The sequence below is a fragment of the Budorcas taxicolor genome, chromosome 16 (assembly GCF_023091745.1).
Source record: "Budorcas taxicolor isolate Tak-1 chromosome 16, Takin1.1, whole genome shotgun sequence".
NCBI classification, from domain to species: Eukaryota; Metazoa; Chordata; class Mammalia; order Artiodactyla; family Bovidae; genus Budorcas; species Budorcas taxicolor.
The window spans coordinates 48810586-48831725 of NC_068925.1; positions in this window are offsets into that span (position 1 = coordinate 48810586).

The following is a 21140-nucleotide window of genomic DNA, read 5'->3' on the forward strand; positions in this document are numbered from 1 at the left end:
CCCTCTGCCTGAATGTTAAGCCAAAAATGCCTTTGTTCAGGAAACTTTCCACCTGTGGATCACTACAGGAAAGAAGAAATTAACACATCCCCGCTCCAAGGCTGGCCATTTCAAGAGATATTTGTAAGACTTTTAACCTTTGTACTCTACTTCCTCACCTCCCCCTAATCTCTGTTCTATAAAAGAAACTGGCATCCAGACCCTGATAAGATGGTCATTCTGGGACATTAGTCTGCCATCTTCTCTGTCAGTAGAGTGAACTTGGACTTAGTAACAGAGGGAACCTAAGGGATAGGAGGTGGATGTCGGCTTCTGTGATTTAGCCCAGGCCTGACAGATCCTAGGCTTCATCTTTTTATTTCTTCTGCAGTTTTCTTTCATTTTCCAATATCCCAGGGCTCAGTTTATGGCCATATATCTTCCACTAATTCCTATTTGGAATGGGATTCTGGTTCAAGGCTTCTTTCTCGTCTCAGCTCTGTGTTCATTTCCTTAATAACACTTATTGTTATAAGTGGCTGGCAGTTATTTTATAACCTTGTCTTTTTAGTTGTTTGGTGAGGCTTCCATCACAACCCCCTCCCCAGGAGGGCAGGGACTATTCAATTCAGTTCACTCTTGCATTGCCCATGTTTAGTTAGAAGAGTGTCTGAAATGCAGTCGGTGCAGACTTGAAATTAAAAGACACTTGGTTCTTGGGGGAAAAAGCCACGACAAACCTAGACAGCATATTAAAATGCAGAGATCACTTTGATTACCAAGGTCTGTATAGTCAAAGTTATGATTTTTCCAGCAGTCATGTACAGATGTGACAGTTGTACTATAAAGAAGGATGAGCGCCAAATAATTGATGCTTTTGAATTGTGACACTGGAGAAGACACTGGAGATTCCCTTGGACAGCAAGGAGATCAAACCAGTCAATCGAAAAGGAAATCAACCCGAATATTCATTGGAAGGACTGACGCTTAAGCTGAAGCTCTAATACTTTGGCCATCTGATACAAAGAGCTGACTCATTGGAAAATATCCTGATGCTAGGAAATATTGAAGGCAAAAGGAGAAGGGGGTAGCAGAGGACGAGATGGATAGATAACATCATTGACTCAATGGACATGAGTTTGAGCAAACTCTGGGAGATAGTGAAGGACAGGGAAGCCTGGTGTGCTGCAGTCCATGCGGTAACAAAGAGTCAGACACGACTTACCGACTGAACAACTACAATGCAGTAGGTGCTCAGAAAATGCCTGTTGATGAGTGGAAACCTGAATGGGTCTTTCCCTAGCAGTCTTTGCCATGTGGACATCCACAGGCTGGCAAAGTTAGCACACAAAATGTTGCACCAGATCACAGCTGCCTTGAGAGATAGAAGTAGGGATGCGGCATCCTCAGGTCATTGCAGACAAGAAGGGCTGTGTTCTGTCTAGGGTAAGAGTTAGGGTTAGTTACTGTGTAGGCACATTCCTGGGTGAACAAGGCTGGGCTTGAGAAACCTTACTGCCACATCTTTGCGAGTCCTCCCTGCCAGGAACATAACATATGATTCTGGTCACTGCTTAAGAAGCAGCCTTGATCCACATTCTCACCTGTGCCCAGAAAGCAAAGCTCAGCTTCTTTCTGAAGCGTGTGTGCTTGCTTGTGTGCTGAGTCACTTCAGTTGTGTCTGACTCTGTGCGACTTTATGGACTGCAGCCTGCCAGATTCCTCTGTCCACGGGATTCTCTAGGCAAGAATACTGGGGTGGGTTGCCGTGCCCTCCTCCAGGGCATCTTCCTGACTCAGGGATCAAACCCGCACCTCTTACATCTACCTGCACTGGCAGGTGGGTTCTTTACCACTAGCGCCGCCTGGGAGCCCACATTCTGAAGCAGTCTGTGGCATCTGAATATGGGCCACATGATACCTGTCAGTTCACGGTCACAGATTCTCCTGTCTGTGAAAGGAACAGGGCTTTAATCTCTGAAATGACCTGGGGCTGTTCCCTTTCATCTGTCTTGTTACATCCTGTTTTGTAGCCTACACCATTTATCCAGTCACAATGGCACATAGCCATTGCTACTTGGCTCACCAAATAAGGCATGTCAAACACTCCCATTGTATGTTCTTTTAGGGCATCCAAATGGCCCTGGACAACCAGCAGAGGATGAGAGCAGGGACAGGACACCTGGGTGATCTATCTTTTCCTGAGTCCAATATTTGAGATTGGCCCCCACACCAGAGGCGAGGCAGCCTGAGTAAGCCATTGTAAGAGCTTCCTGAGGATGCATGAATCAAGGTTGGAGTTTTTTTCCTCCTCTACATCTGTGAATTTCATAGACATGACATTTCATTTCAAGAACAGATCAATATTCCGATTAGCAAATAGACACAAATGTTGCATTCATTCTCCAAAATGTTACACCAACACGACAGGCACTTTTTGTCCCCAGTGGGGTGAAAGGGGATGTTTGAACACATTTTGCTCAAACAGAAATAAGAAGGGAACGGGGAGCAGAAAGGGCAGGAGGAGATGGTACATAAACATTTGATTATGGAAATGAAAACAGCCGCCTGAGTTCCCTATTGGGTGCACGTCTCCTTGATCAGAGGCGACTGGATCTGAGCAGTGATAGATGGTGTTCGCTTGGTCACCTGGCATAGTCTCTGTCAGGTGTGAGGTTGGGTGTGACCTGTGGTTCAACCGAGATTGGCTCAGTGATGACTCTGGACTAGACTCTTGACCGGATGCCCAGGAGAGAGAAATGAGCTGCCCTAAAGACAGCTCCCCTCTTGTTTGCAATCTTGCCCGCTGCAGGCTTCCTGGAGGCAGACCCTCCCCCATATCACCTGGCCCAGCCACGGCTTTCCTTCGGATGTTACCAATGTCGCTAGCAGTTTACAGGGTCATTGGTAGGCACACTGTGGCTTAGTCCTCATGGCCCTTTGCAAAAGGCTTATCACACACAAGGACAAAAGAGTCCAGAGAGGGTGGGGAGGGACTGACTCGAGGCCGCAGGGTGAGTGGGTGGCAGAACTGAATGCACCCTCTGTCTGCCCAAGTGGGCTGATGCTTTCTGGCAGACTGGGCTATTGAACCATAGATTAAGTGCAGACCTCATTAGGCATCCGACAAGGGCTGTCAGGTCCCCACATGTTCAACTCACCCAGCCTCTGATATCCTTTTGTCTCCAAGTCTTTGAAATAATGCACATCGCTGAGCAATCCTAGAAACATTTCTCCTCCTTTGCCCCAACTGCAGATAAGAGGGAAACAAATAGAGGCAGCCTTGGTCGTCATCATGGCATGCTGGCATCTTTAATCTCTCTGGTGTTCCTGCTTTGCACATCCAGATAGCACGGGTGGTGTGCTAATGGGCTTCTCTGATTTGTCCCTGGAAGTGATGGATCTCCATGTTCCTGCCTGAGTGCCTCGTTCTGCACAATGGCCCTGTGGCCTCTGGAAGGGGTCCCTGCCAGCCCTGTGTGCCAAGGTGAGTCCAAGGGCCAGTTGCTTCCACTTGGGGTCACCCGTGTCTCTGTCCCTTGGAGCCTGAGTGCACTGTGTGGCAACCATGTCATGGCTGCCAAAAGTGGATATTCCATATTTTTATATCAGAGGTCGCTCTTGGCTTCCGTTCTTTTTTCAAAACCAAGAGCTGAAGAGATGAGTAGACCAAAGGTAGGGATCCAGACAGGAGGGATGGTGGCTCAGCTGGAACATCCCAGGGATCCCAAGCAGAAGAACAGTAAAGTGTCACTGGAGACCAAGTCTGATTATAAGACAGAGAGCAAGTGTGGACACCAAAGGGCTACATAGGCGTGGGTGCAAGGAGCTTGCATTCACACTTTGAGAAGGTTTGGTAGATCCTCTGAAGCTTGGTTTGTGTATGTGTGTGTGCGTTAGCCTCTCAGTCATGCCTGACTTTTTGTGACCTCATGGACTGTGTCCCACAAGGCTCCCCTGTCCATGGGATTCTCCAGGTATGAATATTGAAGTGGGTTGCCCTTCCTTTCTCCAGGGGATCTTCCCAATCCATGGATTGAACCCAGGTCTCCCACACTGCAAGCAGATTCTTTACTGCCTGAGCCTCCAGGGAAGCCTTCTGAAGCTTGGTTTCCTTATCTGTAAAAATGGGTATGAATAAAATGGGCTTCTCTGGTAGCTCAAAATGTAAAGTATTTACCTGCAATGTGGAAGACGTGGGTTCAATCCCTTGGTCAGGAAGTTCCCCTGGAGAAAGAAATGGCAACCCAATCTAGTGTTTTTGCCTAGAGAATCCCATGGACAGAAGAGCCTGGAGAGCAACAGCCTGGCGGGTTGCAAAGAGCTGGACATGACTGAGTGACTTATTTAGATGTTAGATGCCTAGACTCTAATACCTGTTGTGAAACTAGAATGAGACAATTCACACAAATAACGGCTAGATACCTCTCCCACAGTGGGTGCCTGACAAGTAAGTCTTATGTTGGGTGGTCATTGTGGTGGTGTTGGATGCAATAGGGGCAACAGTGGTGGTAAAGGTAATATAGGTATTGTTTCTGTTCAGTCACTCTGTCATGACTGACTCTTTGTGACCCCATGGACCGCAGAACACCAGGCTCCCCTTTCCTTCACTATCTCCTGAAGTTTGCGCAAACTCATGTCCATTGAGTTGGTGATGCCATCCAACCATCTCATCCTCTGTTGTCCCCTTCTCTTCCTGCCCTCAGTCTTTCCCAGCACCAGGGTCTTTTCCATTCAATGGGTTGGCTCTTCACATCAGGTGGCCAAAATATTGGTGCTTCAGTTAGAGTATCATCAGAAAGATATACTCCTTGAGATTGTACTGAATGCTAGTCTGTACCTTGCTAAATATCGCATCTATTAGCCAAGAGAGTTGGATGATGCCCATAGTTTCCAAACATTTTTAAAGTTACAGGGTTTTCCAAAATCCTACCCTGGAGAAGGAGATGGCAACCCACTCCAGTATCCTTGCCTGGAAAATCCCATGGATGGAGGAGCCTGGCAGGCTACAGTCCATAGGGGTGCAAAGAGTTGGACACAACTGAGCAGCGTCACTCACTCACTCAAACAGTTTTAAAGTTAAAGATATTCTTTAAATTGTGTGCAGACATATGGTCCACTCCAGGTTGTAACATAAAAAGGTCTTCCGGCAGGAGAACTTTGCTTTCTCTTCAGCAACCAAGGAGATTAAACCTGTCAATCCTAAAGGAAATCAACCCTGAATATTTGTTAAAAGGACTGAGGCTGAAGCTAAAGCTCTAATACTGGCTGTCTGATGTGAAGAGCCAACTCATTGGAAAAGACCCTGATGTTAGGAAAGATGGAAGGCAAAAGGGGATGTTTGTTTTCCCCGAATGTCTTCACCACCCTATCCTCATCCATGGTCCTCTTCTCTCCTTGAACTTCATGAGAACTGGAGTGTCTTCAAATAATCACCAAATTTTTTGTATCTGAGGACATTAGTACACCTGATCTCTCTGCCTATTTCAAAACATCTTCCTTCCTTGGTTTCCAAAACACTCTATTTTCAGCCTCCCTTCTTGCTTGCTTTCCTTATGGGAGACATCGGCTATGACTTAGTCAACACTAACCATCCCCTTGCTCCTTTGTTCATGGCCTTGTAATGAAGAATATACAGAAAAACTGTATAAAAAAGATCTTCACGACCCAGATAATCACGATGGTGTGATCACTCACCTAGAGCCAGACATCCTGGAATGTGAAGTCAAGTGGGCCATAGAAAGCATCACTACAAACAAAGCTAGTGGAGGTGATGGAATACCAGTCGAGCTATTTCAAATCCTGAAGGATGATGCTGTGAAAGTGCTGCACTCAACATGCCAGCAAATTTGGAAAACTCAGCAGTGGCCACAGGACTGGAAAAGGTCAGTTTTCATTCCAATACCAAAGAAAGGCAATGCCAAAGAATGCTCAAACTACCACACAATTGCACTCATCTCACATGCTAGTAAAGTAATGCTCAAAATTCTCCAAGCCAGCTTTCAGCAATACGTGAACCATGAACTTCCAGATGTTCAAGCTGGTTTTAGAAAAGGCAGAGGAACCAGAAATCAAATGGCCAACATCTGCTGGATCATGGAAAAAGCAAGAGAGTTCCAGAAAAACATCTATTTCTGCTTTATTCACTATGCCAAAGCCTTTGACTGTGTGGATCACAATAAACTGTGGAAAATTCTGAAAGAGATGGGAATACCAGACCACCTGACCTTCCTCTTGAGAAATCTGTATGCAGGCCAGGAAGCAACAGTTAGAACTGGACATGGAACAACAGACTGGTTCCAAATAGGAAAAGGAGTACATCAAGGCTGTATATTGTCACCCTGCTTATTTAACTTATATGCAGAGTACATCATGAGAAACACTGGACTGGAAGAAACACAAGCTGGAATCAAGATTGCCGGGAGAAATATCAATCACCTCAGATATGCAGATGACACCACCCTTATGGAAGAAAGTGAAGAGGAATTAAAAAGCCTCTTGATGAAAATGAAAGTGGAGAGTGAAAAAGTTGGCTTAAAGCTCAACATTCATAAAACAAATATCATGGCATCTGGTCCCATCACTTCATGGGAAATAGATGGGGAAACAGTAGAAACAGTGTCAGACTTTATCTTTGAGGGCTCCAAAATCACTGCAGATGGTGATTGCAGCCATGAAATTAAAAAATGCTTACTCCTTGGAAGGAAAGTTATGACCAACCTAGATAGCACATTCGCAAGCAGAGACATTGTTTTGCCAACAAAGGTCATCTAGTCAAGACTATGGTTTTTCCAGTGGTCATGTATGGATGTAAGAGTTGGACTGTGAAGAAAGCTGAGTGCTGAAGAATTGATGCTTTTGAACTGTGGTGTTGGAGAAAACTCTTGAGAGTTCCTTGGACTGCAAGGAGATCCAACTAGTCCATCCTAAAGGAGATCAGTCCTGGGTGTTCATTGGAATGACTGATGCTGAAGCTGAAACTCCAACACTTTGGCCACCTCATGCAAAGAGTTGACTCATTGGAAAAGACCCTGATGCTGGGAGGGATTGGGGGCAGGAGGAGAAGGGGATGACAGAGGATGAGATGGCTGGATGGCAACACCGACTCGATGGACATGAGTTTGGGTAAACTCCAGGAATTGGTGATGAACAGGGAGGCCTGGTGTACTGCGATTCATGGGGTCAGAAAGAGTCAGACACAACTGAGCGACTGAACTGAACAGAACGAAGCGATTATCTCATTCTCCAGGCTTTCTCAATTCTATAGATAGTGGCCAGATGACAGAGGGCTGACCGATGAGCATAGATGATGTTCTCTGGAGACTGTTCTGATAGAGCAGAGAGAAGCAGTGCCATTTGTCCCTTGTTCTGGATGCAGATCTGCAGCAGTGGCACTCACCTTGGGATCAGGAAAGAAAGACCAACAGCATCACGAGATACCGAGCTTGACCTCACTGAGCTGTTGAACCAACACCAGCAGCTTCCACCTACATCTTCTCACTCTATGCAAGAAAATAGCACCTAATTTTCAGGTTGATTTTTCCATTACTTACAGCCAAAAGTATTCCTGACATGTATAATTTTTGTTCCACACATTTTAAGTAAGAATCCTGAGGATTAGTCAACTTCCCATGTCTCTGCTAGATGAGAGTGACTTTGAAACCTGGATCTGCAATCTTGGTTCTTTATCGAGTTCCTGTACTCCAGTTTTCTGGAAAGAGGCCCAAGCAAATGTCCTGCCAAGTTCAAATTCAACATGTCAAAAACTGAACTTCCCACCTTTCCTCATCCTGGGTGTGTGTGTTAGTAGCTGTCATGTTCGACTCTTTGCAAGTCCACGGACTGTAGCCCACCGGGCTTCTTTGTCCATGGGATTCGCCAGTCAAGAATATTGGAGTGGGTTGCCATGCCCTTCTCCAGCGTATCTTCTGTACCCAAGGATTGAATCCAGGTCTCCCACATTGCAGGCAGATTTTTTACAGTTTGAGCTACCCTGGAAGCCCCTCCTCATTCTTAAATTTCCTTGTTCTCTGCCTCATTTTCTCCTTCCTCCTGACGGTGCCCCAGTCTCCCATCTCTGAGGAACAAAAGCTGGACTCACCTATATTTTCCTCTCTCCTCTCAGCTAACCAATTAGTTTCAAGATCTGTAGATTCTGATACAATTTCTCTCTTCACAGTTTTGAGAGTTTGGGCTCTGGTGTCTTTCTCAATTTCTCACCAGTCTGTGTACTCCCGAGGGTATAACTAGCATCTCAGTTGCCTCTGCTGGCTGCCTGTGGCCCAGTAGAGTGCCTGGCATGTAGCCAGTGAGTGACAATGATGCCAAGGGCCTGCAGTAGCCCTAGGCCCTGGCTAATGACCTTGGAAGCTCATAACCCATGTGGGTGAGTTACAAGCTCTGGGGAGAGGGAGGCACCTCAGAAGCACTCTGCTATCTTTGCTGGCAGGTCACATCTTCCCAACATCAGAGATGCCCACTGGGGACAAATCAGAGCAGAGCACAGTGAAAGGCGACCAGCCAGTAAATGATGGCAACTTGGCAGTCAGGACTCTGGGGCTCCAGCAATTTCAGTGCCAGTATGTGCCTCTATAATGATACAGAGGTGTCACCAGTAAGCCCTGTGGTCATCAACAAGCTGCGCTGCCTCTCCTGAGGAGGGGGCGGGGTTCACCTCCCCTCTCATGCGGTATTAATAGCTTGATAAGTGTTTGTTGTCTCTATTTTTAAGACTCTTGTTATTATTTCTACTTGTTACCTGTGCCAGCAAGTCTGTTAGCTTCCAGAGTGGAGCCTGGATTGACCCTGCAGGCCTGGGGAGTGAGAGGACCCCTCCTAGGAAGTCATGATGAAGGAAGGATTCTGCCAGGGGCAGAGACTTCTTGTTTGGGAATAAAGATGTGAAGTCACTGGCAGTAATAGGAGTCTGGGGGTGGGAGCTGCATGCTGAGGGTTTGTCAAAGAGGAAGATGACCTTCCCAATGACCTTGGAAAACTTGGGCTTCCAACTCATGAGAGGAGGGGTCAAGGGAGGCAAGGGTGCCCTTTTGTCTAAAATCTGAAGGGGATTCCAGCCTCCTCTGCTTCGTTCCATGACACACAGCATGTGTTGTGTGTTCTCTGTCATGGGTCGCTCTTCGCAGCCTCGTGGACTTCCATGGAAGCCCACCAGGCTTCTCTGTCCATGAGATTCCCCAGACAAGAATACTGGAGTGGTTGCCATTTCCTCCTGCAGGGGATCTTTTCAACACAGGGATCAGACCCTCATCTCTTCCATTGCAGGCAGTTCCTTTACCACTGCACTGCCCGGGAAGCTCTACTATGACACAGTAGACATGTGTTGTGTCCCCAGTGAGCCGCAGGCACAGGGGTTGAGTTAGGACAGACAGAAGTGACAAGGGATCCTCAGCTAGGGGCTCCCAGTTCAATGAGGAAGGGATGGAGGTGGATGATGTCAGTACGGATGCATGGAAGAGATGAGACTTGGGTCTAGGATGCGTGGGTGCACATTCTGGGAGACACAAGACTTTTCTGGGGCAGCTGGAACAATTTAGGACAATCTGGAGGGGGCTTAGAACAAGAGATGTTTATTCTCTCATAGTTCTGGAGGCCAGAAGGTCTAAACCAAGGTACTGGCAGGAGGACCCGCCTTCCGATGATCTGGTGGAGGATCGCTCAGCCTCCTCCGGCTTCCAGTGGTAAGGACAAGCCTCGGCACTCCCTGCCTTGCAGACTCCTCTCTCTAATCTCTGCCTCGTCCTCACAGGGCCCATTCCCTGTATCCCTGTGTCTCAAATCTCCTACTGCCTTTTTCTTAGGACAGCTGTTGTTGGATTTATGGCCCTTCTTCAAGATGGTCTCATTTTAAGACTCTTAAGTACATCTCCAAAATCCCCTTTTCCTTATAAGTTCACATTCACAGGTTCTGGGCATGAGGACTTAGACGTACATTTTTGGGTGAGATCTGTCAACCCAATACAGGAGGCACAGGTGCCTGCAGTTTAGGAAGACTTCCTGGAGGAAGCCTTGGAGGTGAAGAGGAGTCATCCAGGTAAAGAAAGGAAGAGAGACGTTTATTCCAAGCAGTGGGAGATAGAAGGACAGAGACAGGAAACCACAGTGAAGGAGTTTGAGGTGCAGAAGGAGGTAGGTTGGGGGGGAAGCAGAACAAAAATAATGAGTCTTTGAACACAACACAGAATTCAGGAATTGGGGCTGTGTTTACATTAGTGGGGAGCCAGGGAAGACTTAAGGCAGAGGGAAATGAGCTCAATTGTGTTAGAGCAGAAAGTGAAAGGGGGAGCTGGCCACTGGTGGGGGTGCCCCCATGGGAAGGAGCCCAGGGGGAGAATCCCCTTCCCTCCTTTATCTTGCCCTATTTGAATCACCCTTGCCACCCCAAAGACACACACACACACACACATACACACACGCACACATGTATCTCCCTCTCTGGAGTAGGTGGGCTGCATGTCTCTGGCCCTTTGGCCAGGTGGGGGCCAGGGCTGATTGAGATTCTGAGCACGGAGTGGGGCTGGCAGGCCTGGCTGTGCACTTGAGGACCTGATGGCTCTTTTTAGTACGCCTGCTGCTTCTGCTCTGCCGGCTCCTCAACTAGTCATCTATAACATTTGTGGGCCTATTAAGAGGGAAATACAATTTCATAGCTACAGATAAGAGATTAGACAGGTCAATTTGAAGTCTGTGAAACAGGCTGAATGTGGGGAAGGGATGGTTCCCAAATTACGATCTTGCTGATTTTGAGGCTATGGTTTTATTGGATCACAGTGTGACTCCTGACAGTGAAGGGTATGATTTTTTAATGATGGGCCAACAGTCTATTGTCAAGTGCTTAAATCCACTTAGGGATGCTGGGGACTGGGCCCCCTCAACTAGGGGTGTGGAAAGCCACTCTGACCAGAGCGCATGTCACAGCTTTTTGTCTACTACTTCTAGGTATGAAAAATTTTCCAGCCAGAGTGTAAAGTTATGGGCTATTCTGGGTGCTCTTGATCCAATGAAGTCTGGGAGCTAATGGTGTGGAATGAAATTACTGCTCATATGACTTCTCAGAGGACCCCTCTGTGAGGCTGTCACCCTTGTTCGTAGCCCACACTGCCAGCTGGATGATATCTGAGCAGAAAGAGTTTTCCGTCAGTTTCTGAAAAAAGGTCAAAGCCTCCTTCTGCCTACCCCTGCAGCTGGCCTCCGTCTGTTCCACCTCTGCACCAATGCCTTGTGGTTCTTATCTCTCTTGCTGTCCCCTTGTCACCCTGCTCGTCTTTTCCCACCTGTGATCTCAGCAGAAACTTCCTGCTAATGCTGCCCAACACAGCCCAAGCAGGTGTTCTTATCTAAGTCCCAAGAATTCTTAAAGGGCAATCAGGACTTTTTCTTACTTTCTTCCATAAAGCCAAAGCATTTTAGAGCTTTTCAGCTCTCAGTATTGCTACTTGACCCTTGGGAAAGTTTTCTAATCACTCTGTGCCTCAGCTCTTTAGTGGGGCCAGTTGTAGTGTCTGTATCATGGGGTGGAAGAGATGATGCATGGAAAGGGTTCAGCAGCAAGACAAACAGCAAGCCCTGCACAGATGTTAGCTACCTTTATTGTCTCTACCACCATCACCATCATCCCATCATCATCACCATCATCACACCACTGTCACCTTCATCTTCATGACCATCACCATCGTCATCCCCACCATCACCATCATCATCCCCACCATCACCATCATCACCATAACTACTACCATCACTACCCACCATCACTACCCACCATCATCACCACCATCACCTTCATCACCACTTCATCACCTATTCATTAGCAATTATCTAGTCAAACCTCCTCATGATTTAGGTTGAGTTTTAAAAACATTTAAGTATTTTTAGAAACATTCCTTTTTTTTTCACCTTCTAAGAAAAAAATTCCAGGCATAGATACAACATACGTGAGCACATACACACACACACACAGAGGGGCAGAGAAATTCAGTGAAGGAAAGCTGATCCAAGAAAGAAGGAAACACAGGAGATATACCAAGAGTCAGAAGTATATACATGAGAGAGCTTGGAAAATGATGGAGAAACACAGCAGAGTAGATGTCAGTACATTGAGACCTGAGGCAGCAAGGCCCTGATCTTGGCTTTGATCGAAGCAGCAGGCTCCATCTGGCACCTTTATTTTAACAAGTGGAAGCTCAGGACTCTTGAAAATATTGTCAGGTTCGTGTTGTACACATAATAACGGTGATTATCAGTTAAGTGGAGGTGACATCACTTCTTGTCTCTCTGGCTAAATCAAATTGGGAAAAAGCCTTGGTTCCTCCTGTGTAGAACATGATATTAGTAGTTCATATTCTAACACAGAGAGTAGAAGCAGCGGTGTAATAGGTCATAGGACACTGGTCTGGCAGGATTTTCCCCTTGGTCTCAGAGTCAAAGTGGAGCCCCAGAACTGAGATCAATAGGTAATGCCTGTCCTCAGTTTCAAAGGACAAGTAGGCTAGTCTGCACATGCAGAACTTTCTAAGAGACAGTGGGGCTGGTTCTGTGACCCTGTCACCTGCCTCCAGCCTACATAAGAGAAGATGAGAAAGCCAAAGGAGATTGATCAGAGAGAAGGGTCCTCCAGACTCCATCCCTCCCCAGGCCAGGGCTAGAGTGAAGTTCCGCCAAGCCCAAGTGCGGGAAGCTTCAGGAAGACTGCATGCCTGTCTGTAAGAACCCCATTACTGACGCCTCAGAGCCGTGTGTCACCCTGTGTGGCCCATACTACAGTCACAGATAGTGATGTATAGGGGATGATCTGACCTGAGTCCTGGACTTTGTAGAGCCCGGGACTGGAGATGAATCTCCCCTTGAAGTGTAGAGGGAAGACGCCAACTGGAGTGCCCATGACATGATGCATCTCTATTTCTTCCAAGGTGTAGGGAAGAGTCAAGTTATAGAGTTACTCTGTGAGTATATTAGGGCTCATGGTAAATACACAGACTTGAAATCTCTCAAGAAGAACCATTTCAAAAGAGCTGCCCACCTAGCTGAGCCAACCCCAGAGCGATGTGACTGTGAGGAGCTTGGGAGGGGAGATGTTAAGAATTCAATCATGAGACAAAATTAGTCAGGCCAGCCCTGATTGTGCTACACTCACAAAAACTCTCCAATCATGGCCACCTTGTAGAGGCCCCAGTCAAAGAGGATTTTATCCTATAAGATTATCTTCAACCCCTTCCAGCCAGCCCTGGAGGGGCCAGAGCAGTAGCTATTGAGAAAAATCACAGACCATGCTTGGTACTCCCTTGCGATCCACTGAATTCATGATCTGGTTCAAAACTAGGGGCAGAAATAGCATCAAAGGGGATGAGAAAAATCAGTTTTGAGTTCAATCAGGTTGAACATTTTACCCCCTGGAGTGAGACTGCTCTCAGGGTCATCATGTACAGTTGCACAAGCTGTGCACTGCACAAAGGTTTCTATCCAAATGGACCAGAGGTGTTTAAACCCTTGCTGAGCTACATTTGCCAAGTTTTGCATTCCAGCAGGGGCATGGCATAAACTCAGAGGGAGAGACACCCTTTGTCTAATTCATCTACCCATAAGGGACTTTTAAAAATTATGCATTAAAGCACAATATATACTAGTGGGTGGCCCTGACTATCACATACCTGAAAATGCCTAGAAAAGCCTGGGGATCAGGCTTTTGCATGCAAGCAATGGTTCAGGGTTGGGCCAGGGAGCTCCATCCCAGCATAGCTGAAGAACATTGATGGGGGAAAGGAAATTGACATCTCCATGGAACTTTACTTAATTTATCTGTGCATGCTCAGTCGTTTCAGTCAAGTCTGACTCTTTTGTGACCCCATGTACTGCAGCCTTCCAGGCTCCTCTGTCCGTGGGATTCTCCAGGCAAGAAAACTGCCAGGCCCTCCTCCAGGGGATCTTCCCAACCCAGGAATCAAACCCATGTCTCCTGTATCTCTTTCATTGCAGATGGGTTCTTATCCACTGAGCTACCTGGGAAGCCCTTGCTTAGTTCAGTCTTACAGTAAAATGATCACAATGTATCCTTCCAAGGAGGGAAAGGGAATTCTGTGTAGGCTAATTACAGGACTGGAGAGTTAATAGGAGCAGATGGGGATCTGTCCAGGGTGCTGAGGACCTCTGCATGTGTCCCCAGGGTCTGTGGCTGCAGAGGTTCCAGCACCTTATGCTGTCACTAGCACGCGGAAGCTTGGAGTTCATAGGCCACTATGAAGATGGTATTAATTCAAGCATCACAAACTGGGACTCAGGTCTGGACTAGCTGTGACACCACTTGACGTCTCTGAATGTTAGTATCCGTTGTTTGGGTAGAGAGCAGGCTCTCATGAGCTGACAGCCTATGTCATAACCACGGTGATAATAACACAGCAACATCATCTGACACGGGATCCTTGTTGGGCAGCTGGCAGTTGTGAGCATGTTTCTAAATGGTAACTCATCCTCTTCAAGGAACATCCCTCTGTTATCCCTACTTCATAGACAAGGACACAGAGACTCAGGGAGGACAAGTGATTTGTCCCAAAGGCCACAGCTGTAAGTGGTGCAATGTAGATTTGAACCTAGTCTGATCTTAGGGTACATGCTCTTAACACCAGGCTTCATCACCCAGTGGGAGGCCCAGGACTCAAACCCAGTGCAGCTTGGTGGTAAACCAAGAGCTTTTCTTCTGTGTCAAACCTCCCTCTATCAGCACAGAAGGCAGGACTATGTCTGGGCTAAAGTTGATCTGTTGTGGCTTTCCCATTCAGCTGCCCAGTCTGGGGCCTAGAGAATCAGCCAGCCAAAGTCTCATGGCTAAGCGGGGAAAGAATCCGCATGCAATGCAGGAGACCCAGGAGACATAGGTTTGATCTCTGGGTAAGGGAGATCCCCTGAAGGAGGAAATGGCAGCCCACTCCAGTATTCTTGCCTGAAAAATCCCATGGACAGTGAAGCCTGGCAGACTATAGTCCATGGAGTCACAAAGAGTCAGACATGACTAAGCACACAAAGACACATATACACGCACAAGGTCTCATGGGACCAGTGTCCCCAGGGACCAGTGGTTCTATAGTGTGTATGTAGCAGACTGGACCCTGAGGGGCAAGAATTCACTCCTGTTCTCAGGAATGTGGCTCCTACTACCTAAACCCATCTGACTCCAGAGCCTTCTTTACCTGGCGTTTGTGAAGTTTTCTGAGGGACTCTTGCCTCGGACAAAGTCTTCTCCATCAAAGCAGAATTTGACATGGAGTTATTTTTGACTAGCAGATCAGAACTGAGCTTCTAGAAGTTTTGTGCTTCCACAGTTGCCTGCAGCCATGGTGAAAGATGGAGCAGTTGGCTCCACTTCAACCTTAAAGAACTGGCGTCACAGGCAGGCTGTCCCTCCTGCCTGAAAGGATTCACAGCTGCTCGTCAGCCTCTCAGAGCCTCCACCCCTGGAGGAGAGGATGCTGTGTGGGCAGTGCTGGAACTGGTTTGTATGGACGGTACTGTCCCATTTTCCTGTTACACACAATGTAATACCCACCTGCCAGTTCTCAGGAACCCTCAGAATTCCAATTCTTTCCAGCTCAGTTGAAAATATATTGATTATGTCTCTAGAGTAATGTTCCCCAATATGATAGCTGTGAGCCACATGTGGCTACTGAGCATTTGGAATATGGCTTATCTTCGTTGAGATAGGCTGTGTCAGATACTCACTGGGTTTCAAAGACTTAGTACACACAAAAAAGGATTTAAGTGTTTCATGAATAATTTTTACATTGATTATGTGCTACAATGATCATATTTTTGATATATTGGGTAAAATAGCATAATGTAATATAAAATAATATAGAGATAAATTTATCTGCTTTTCTTTGACAATTTTTAATGTGACTGCTATAAGATATAAAATTACACATGCAGTTCCTGTTATACTTCAAGGGCAGCAGAGTGGCTGGGGCAAGAGCTCAGGGTTTCCAGAACTGTGCTTGGAACAGACTCAGGGAGGTTCTGGACCATAAGGAAAGAAGCTGTAGCATCTGCTTTATCCTTGCTTCTCCATCCTCACTTGAACCAGATCTTGGAGAGTGTAGGGGGATGCTGATGATGGGCACTGTGTTTTGTGATGTTGCTTTAATGCTGTAAGAGCTGACGCTGATCACATACTCACACCAGGCACCTTCCTTATGTTGAGTTACTTAATCCTCACGACAATTCCACAAGCAGATTCGGATCTCATCTTATGGATGAAGAAAGTGAGTTGGGAGAGGCCTAGTAAAGTGTCCAGTGCTCCAAGTCCTGGGCGTGGACAAGGCAGGGCGTGAGTCCAGGCAGCCTGGTTCCATACCTGCGGGCTCAGCTGGACACATCAGTGAGAGCTAGGATGAGAAGGACCAACTATCCTGACCACCTGACCAGCGTCAAGAGGCAGAGGAACAAGAGGAGCCCTGGAGGCTGGTGCTGTAGGCATCATATCTGGGTTTGGGATCCCTGGGTTTATCTGCAGACGAGGAACCAGCCTCACCATCTTTCTGATGGGAAAATATCAAGAACGACCTCCAGGTGTCACTGGGGAGACAATGAGGGGAGGGAGGAGAATGGCCTGGAATGTGGCAAATGCTTATTATTCATTGAGTTGGTTCCTTAATTTGGGGAGGGTTAATGGAAGCTTGCCTTGGCACTTGCCCCCAGTCTTTCCTTCCTCATCCTGATAATCCATCCAGTTCCTTCACACATCAAGGACAGTAGTGTTGGGTCTCACAAGACCACCCTTGTGAGGTCTAAGGACCCCAACTCTCACAAGACATGGGCTGGGCCATGAAGAAACTCTCTGGCCAATTGGGCATGTAGACAGGAAGGCAGCACTGGGAGGGCCACATCTATACCTGCTTGCATGGTGCCAGGTGCTACAGGGCACAGAAGGGTGGTCAGGCTCCTGGGGAGCCTGGAGGCAGAGATGATGGGGTGGATGAATGAGGGAGAGGATGGAACATCCCAGGGAAGAGAGAGAGAGGACATCTCCTGCCTCAACTCCATCCATTGGGGAGAATCTGTTCCAATAGTGAAAGTGAAAGTGAAGTCACTCAGTCGTGTCCGACTCTTTCTGACCCCATGGACTGTAGCCTACAAAGCTCCTCCGTCCATGGGATTTTCCAGGCAAGAGTACTGGAGTGGGTTGCCATTTCCTTCTGCAGAGGATCTTCCCAACACAGGGATCGAACCTGAGTCTCCTGCATTGTAGGCAGATGCTTTACCATCTGAGCCACCAGGGAAGTCAGTTTAAGGCTACTCGCCCTCCACTCTGAGACTCAGATCAGTCCCTGTGATAACACTGGTCTTATTCTCTCTGGTGAATGGGCTTTTCCATTCAAAGAAGTATTTGTGCTGTCTCTGCATCAATCTGGGGATATGGTGGAGAAGAAGCCAAAGAGGTCCTTGGTTTTTTACATTTCAATGGAGAAGATGCAAAATAAATAAGCACATAAGTAGATAAGATGACCATAGTAACACTAAGGGTGAAAAGGCTGCATGATTAGGACTCTGGAATGTCTATGTATTACTGTGGGTTGGCCAGCGTCCAGAGAGGAAAAAGAATCACTGGTGTGTTATTGAACAGAGAGGATTTAATACAGGAATTGGCTGCAAAGGCATTGGAAGGGCCAGTGGTACAAAAGGAGGGAGGTATTGGTTATAGGTATTTAGCTTCTCAGGTGGCACTAGTGGTGAAGAACCTGCCTGCCAGTGCAGGAGACATAAGAGACTCATGTCTGATCCTGGGCCAGGAAGATCCCCGGAAGAGGGCATGGCAACCCACCCCAGTATTCTTGCCCAGAGAATCCCATGGACAGAGGATCCTGGTGGGCTACAGTCCATGGGGTTGCACAGAATCAGACAGGACTGAGCGACTTAGCATGCATTTAGCTTTCAGAAGCTGCTTCTACCTTTAGGGCTGGAGGAGTTAAATGAGGCAGTGATCCCCAGAACCACACAAAATTGCTCTGCCACGCATTTGGCTGCTAGCAAGACTGAGATTCTTGAGCTGAAACCTTAATCAATTCTTGCACCAGCTCCTGCTCTTGCTGCAGCCCCAAACCCAGAGAGCCTTGTTCCTCCTCACCTCCCTCCCAGCTCTCACCATGGCTTCTCCTTGGAGAACTGAACTGAGGGCCGGCTGGTGTGGGGATGGGGACTTTGAAATTTCAGGCTCCCTGCCACCTTGGTGGACAGACTGGTGCAGGATGCAGAGTGTGGAGGTGAGATGAAACAGGTGCTCTGGCATGGAGGCTTTGGGTTGGCTTTCTGGTTGAAGCAAAGGTCTGGAACTCATCCTGAACTACATTTGCAGGACCAGCTTGCAATTTTTATTGAGACTGGTATATGTATTGAGAGGGTGGCTTTTGGTGGCTGGTAAAGGTCAGGAGAAGGCAATGGCAACCCACTCCAGTACTCTTGCCTGGAGAATCCCATGGACAGAGGAGCCTGGTAGGCTGCAGTCCATGGGGTCGCTAAGAGTTGGATACGACTGAGCAACTTCACTTTCACTTTTCACTTTCATGGATTGGAGAAGGAAATGGCAACCCACTCCAGTGTTCTTGCCTGGATAATCCCAGGGACGGTGGAGCCTGGTGGGCTGCCGTCTATGGGGTCGCACAGAGTCGGACACGACTGAAGTGACTTAGCAGCAGCAGCAGCAAAGGTCAGGAGGGGCTGAATTGGCAACACCGCTGGTGCTACTGAAGGAAAAGTTCTAAAGGTGAGAATTTAGGCTGAGACCTGCAGGAGGAGCCAACCTAGAGCTCTGTGGTCTGAAAACACACCCTCCACTGAGTTGTTGATGTGGTCAGGTGCCAAGTGGCCTAGCTTCCCCTGAACCAGGCTCTGCCACCATAGTTTCCTTCCATGGTCCAACCTGGAATCCCTCCCCAGCCCTTCCTGTCTGGATTCCTTGGGCGTTGCATTCTGGATAAACTTCCTGAAGCTGCTATAACAAAGTACCACAAAGTGGGGAGGAGTGTCTTAAAACAAGGCTCCAGGGAAAAATCCATCCTTTCCTCTCCTAGCATCCAGCGGCTGCTAGCATCCTCGCTAGGTGCATTATCCCAGTCTCTACCTCTATAGCCACATGACCTGCTTTCCCATGTGTCTTTGTCTCCTTTTCTCCTAAGGACCCAGTAGAATAGGATTAAATCAGTCAGCTACTAAAAAGGATGAAATAGCGCCATTTACAGGAAGATGGACTGACCTAGAGCTTGTTATACTAAGTGAAGTAGGTCAGAGAAAGAGAAATATCATATAACATCCTTTATATGCTCAATCTAAAAAGAAATGATACAAATGAATTTAATTACAAAACAGAAATAGGCTCACAGACTTAGAGAACAAACTTCTGGTTGCCAGGGGGAAAGGAATTGTGGGAAGAGATAGTTAGGGAGTTTGGGATGGACATGTATACACATTGCTATATAAGCAGCAAGAACCTACTGTATAGCACATGGGACTCTGCTTAGTGTTATATGACAGCCTGGATGGGAGGAGAGTCTGGGGGAGAATGAATACATGTGTATGCATGGCTGAATCCCTTTGTTGTCCACGTGAAACTCTCACAGCATTGTTAATAAGCTATATGCCAATATAAAATAAAAAAATTTTAAACAATAACAAAAGGTCCATCATACTCCAAAATGATCTCTTCTTAACCAGTTCCATGTACAATGACCCTAATCCCAAATACAGTCATAATATGAGGTTCTGGGGAAGAAATGGATTTTGGTGGGACACCATCTCATCCAACACATGTCTCACAGTCGTGTCTCATGCAACTGTACGAACATCTCATTATTTTATTCCTAGCCTCTAATCCCACCTGCCTTCACACGTTAAAACTGAAAGGCGCTGGGTCGTGACTCGTTTTTCTGGTGGTGAGAGGCGAGCTGCAGAATGTGGAGTCTGGAGGGAGCCTGGCAGAGTGCTGCCAGGAGCTCACAGCCAAGGCAGGGCTCCATGAGACTGAACTCATTCCAATATATTCCTGATTTTTTTCTTTTCTCAGTTACTTATAACACACACAAAATCACCTACCAGCTTGCCGTGCCAATAAATGAAAGTTCTCTCATTTCTCTACATCCCCCTCCAATCTTTGCCCCAAGCACTGAATTTTTTGGTGGTTGTATAAACACAGCACAGACACAGTTTGTTTTATGCCTTCACTTACTTCCTCTCAGAGGCATTTGCCGTGTTGCTACAGCCTTCATAATTATCACTTTGAAAGCTGCATAATGTTGCATTAGGAGGATGCCCCGTGATTTACTTAACTAAATGTCTAGCTGTGGCAGAACAGTTGTTTCACTATTTAAATAGCATGATTATGAACATCTCTGGAATTTGGTTTTTTGATTCTTATTTAATTCTTTGAAAGATTACATTTAAAATTAAATATTGCATTTTCACTTTCTTTAAATAAATGATCTCTCCAACATCCTGACATTTTCCTAAGAATTTGGAACCGAAGATTGATTGTAATATATAGGACTTTTTGTTTGCCTGTTTGACTTCTCCTTTGCATTTCCTTGTAACAGTGAAGCCACAGTCCTCGGGGACTGTCCTCCCCCTACTTGGCTTCCATGTGCTCTGGCTGGAGTCAGACTCATTCCAGAGTTGGGGGTGGTGTGTGAATGGGCTAAGCCAGCCTAAAGATCCAGTCCCCTTGGCCATGGAGATTGGCTCCAGGATGGGCAAGTGGCCTGATGTGTGCCCAGGCATGGGCTAGGATTTCTATAGGAATCGCTGGGAGGGTAGACCTCTTTTTCTGGAGCTATGAAGATGGAAGCCTAGAGTTGCTGGCAGCCATTCTGTCACCATGAGGTGGGAATCTGTCTGGGAGCAAAATAGAAGGGAGTGGAGAAGAGAGATGGAGAGAGATATAGGGGAAGGGGGAAGAGGAGGAGATGAAGAAGAAAAAAAGAGGTGAAGAAAAAAGGAAAGAGGAAGAGAGAGACTGAGATTGTAGTTTGAGACCCTGGGATGAACAGATCAGGTACATAAGCCATCAGATTATCCCTTTTTGCTTAAGGACATTTGAGTTGGTGTCTGTTTCTTGTCACTTCTGGGTGCTCTGTACTCACATTTACACACTTACAGATCTCAGAACAGAGGCA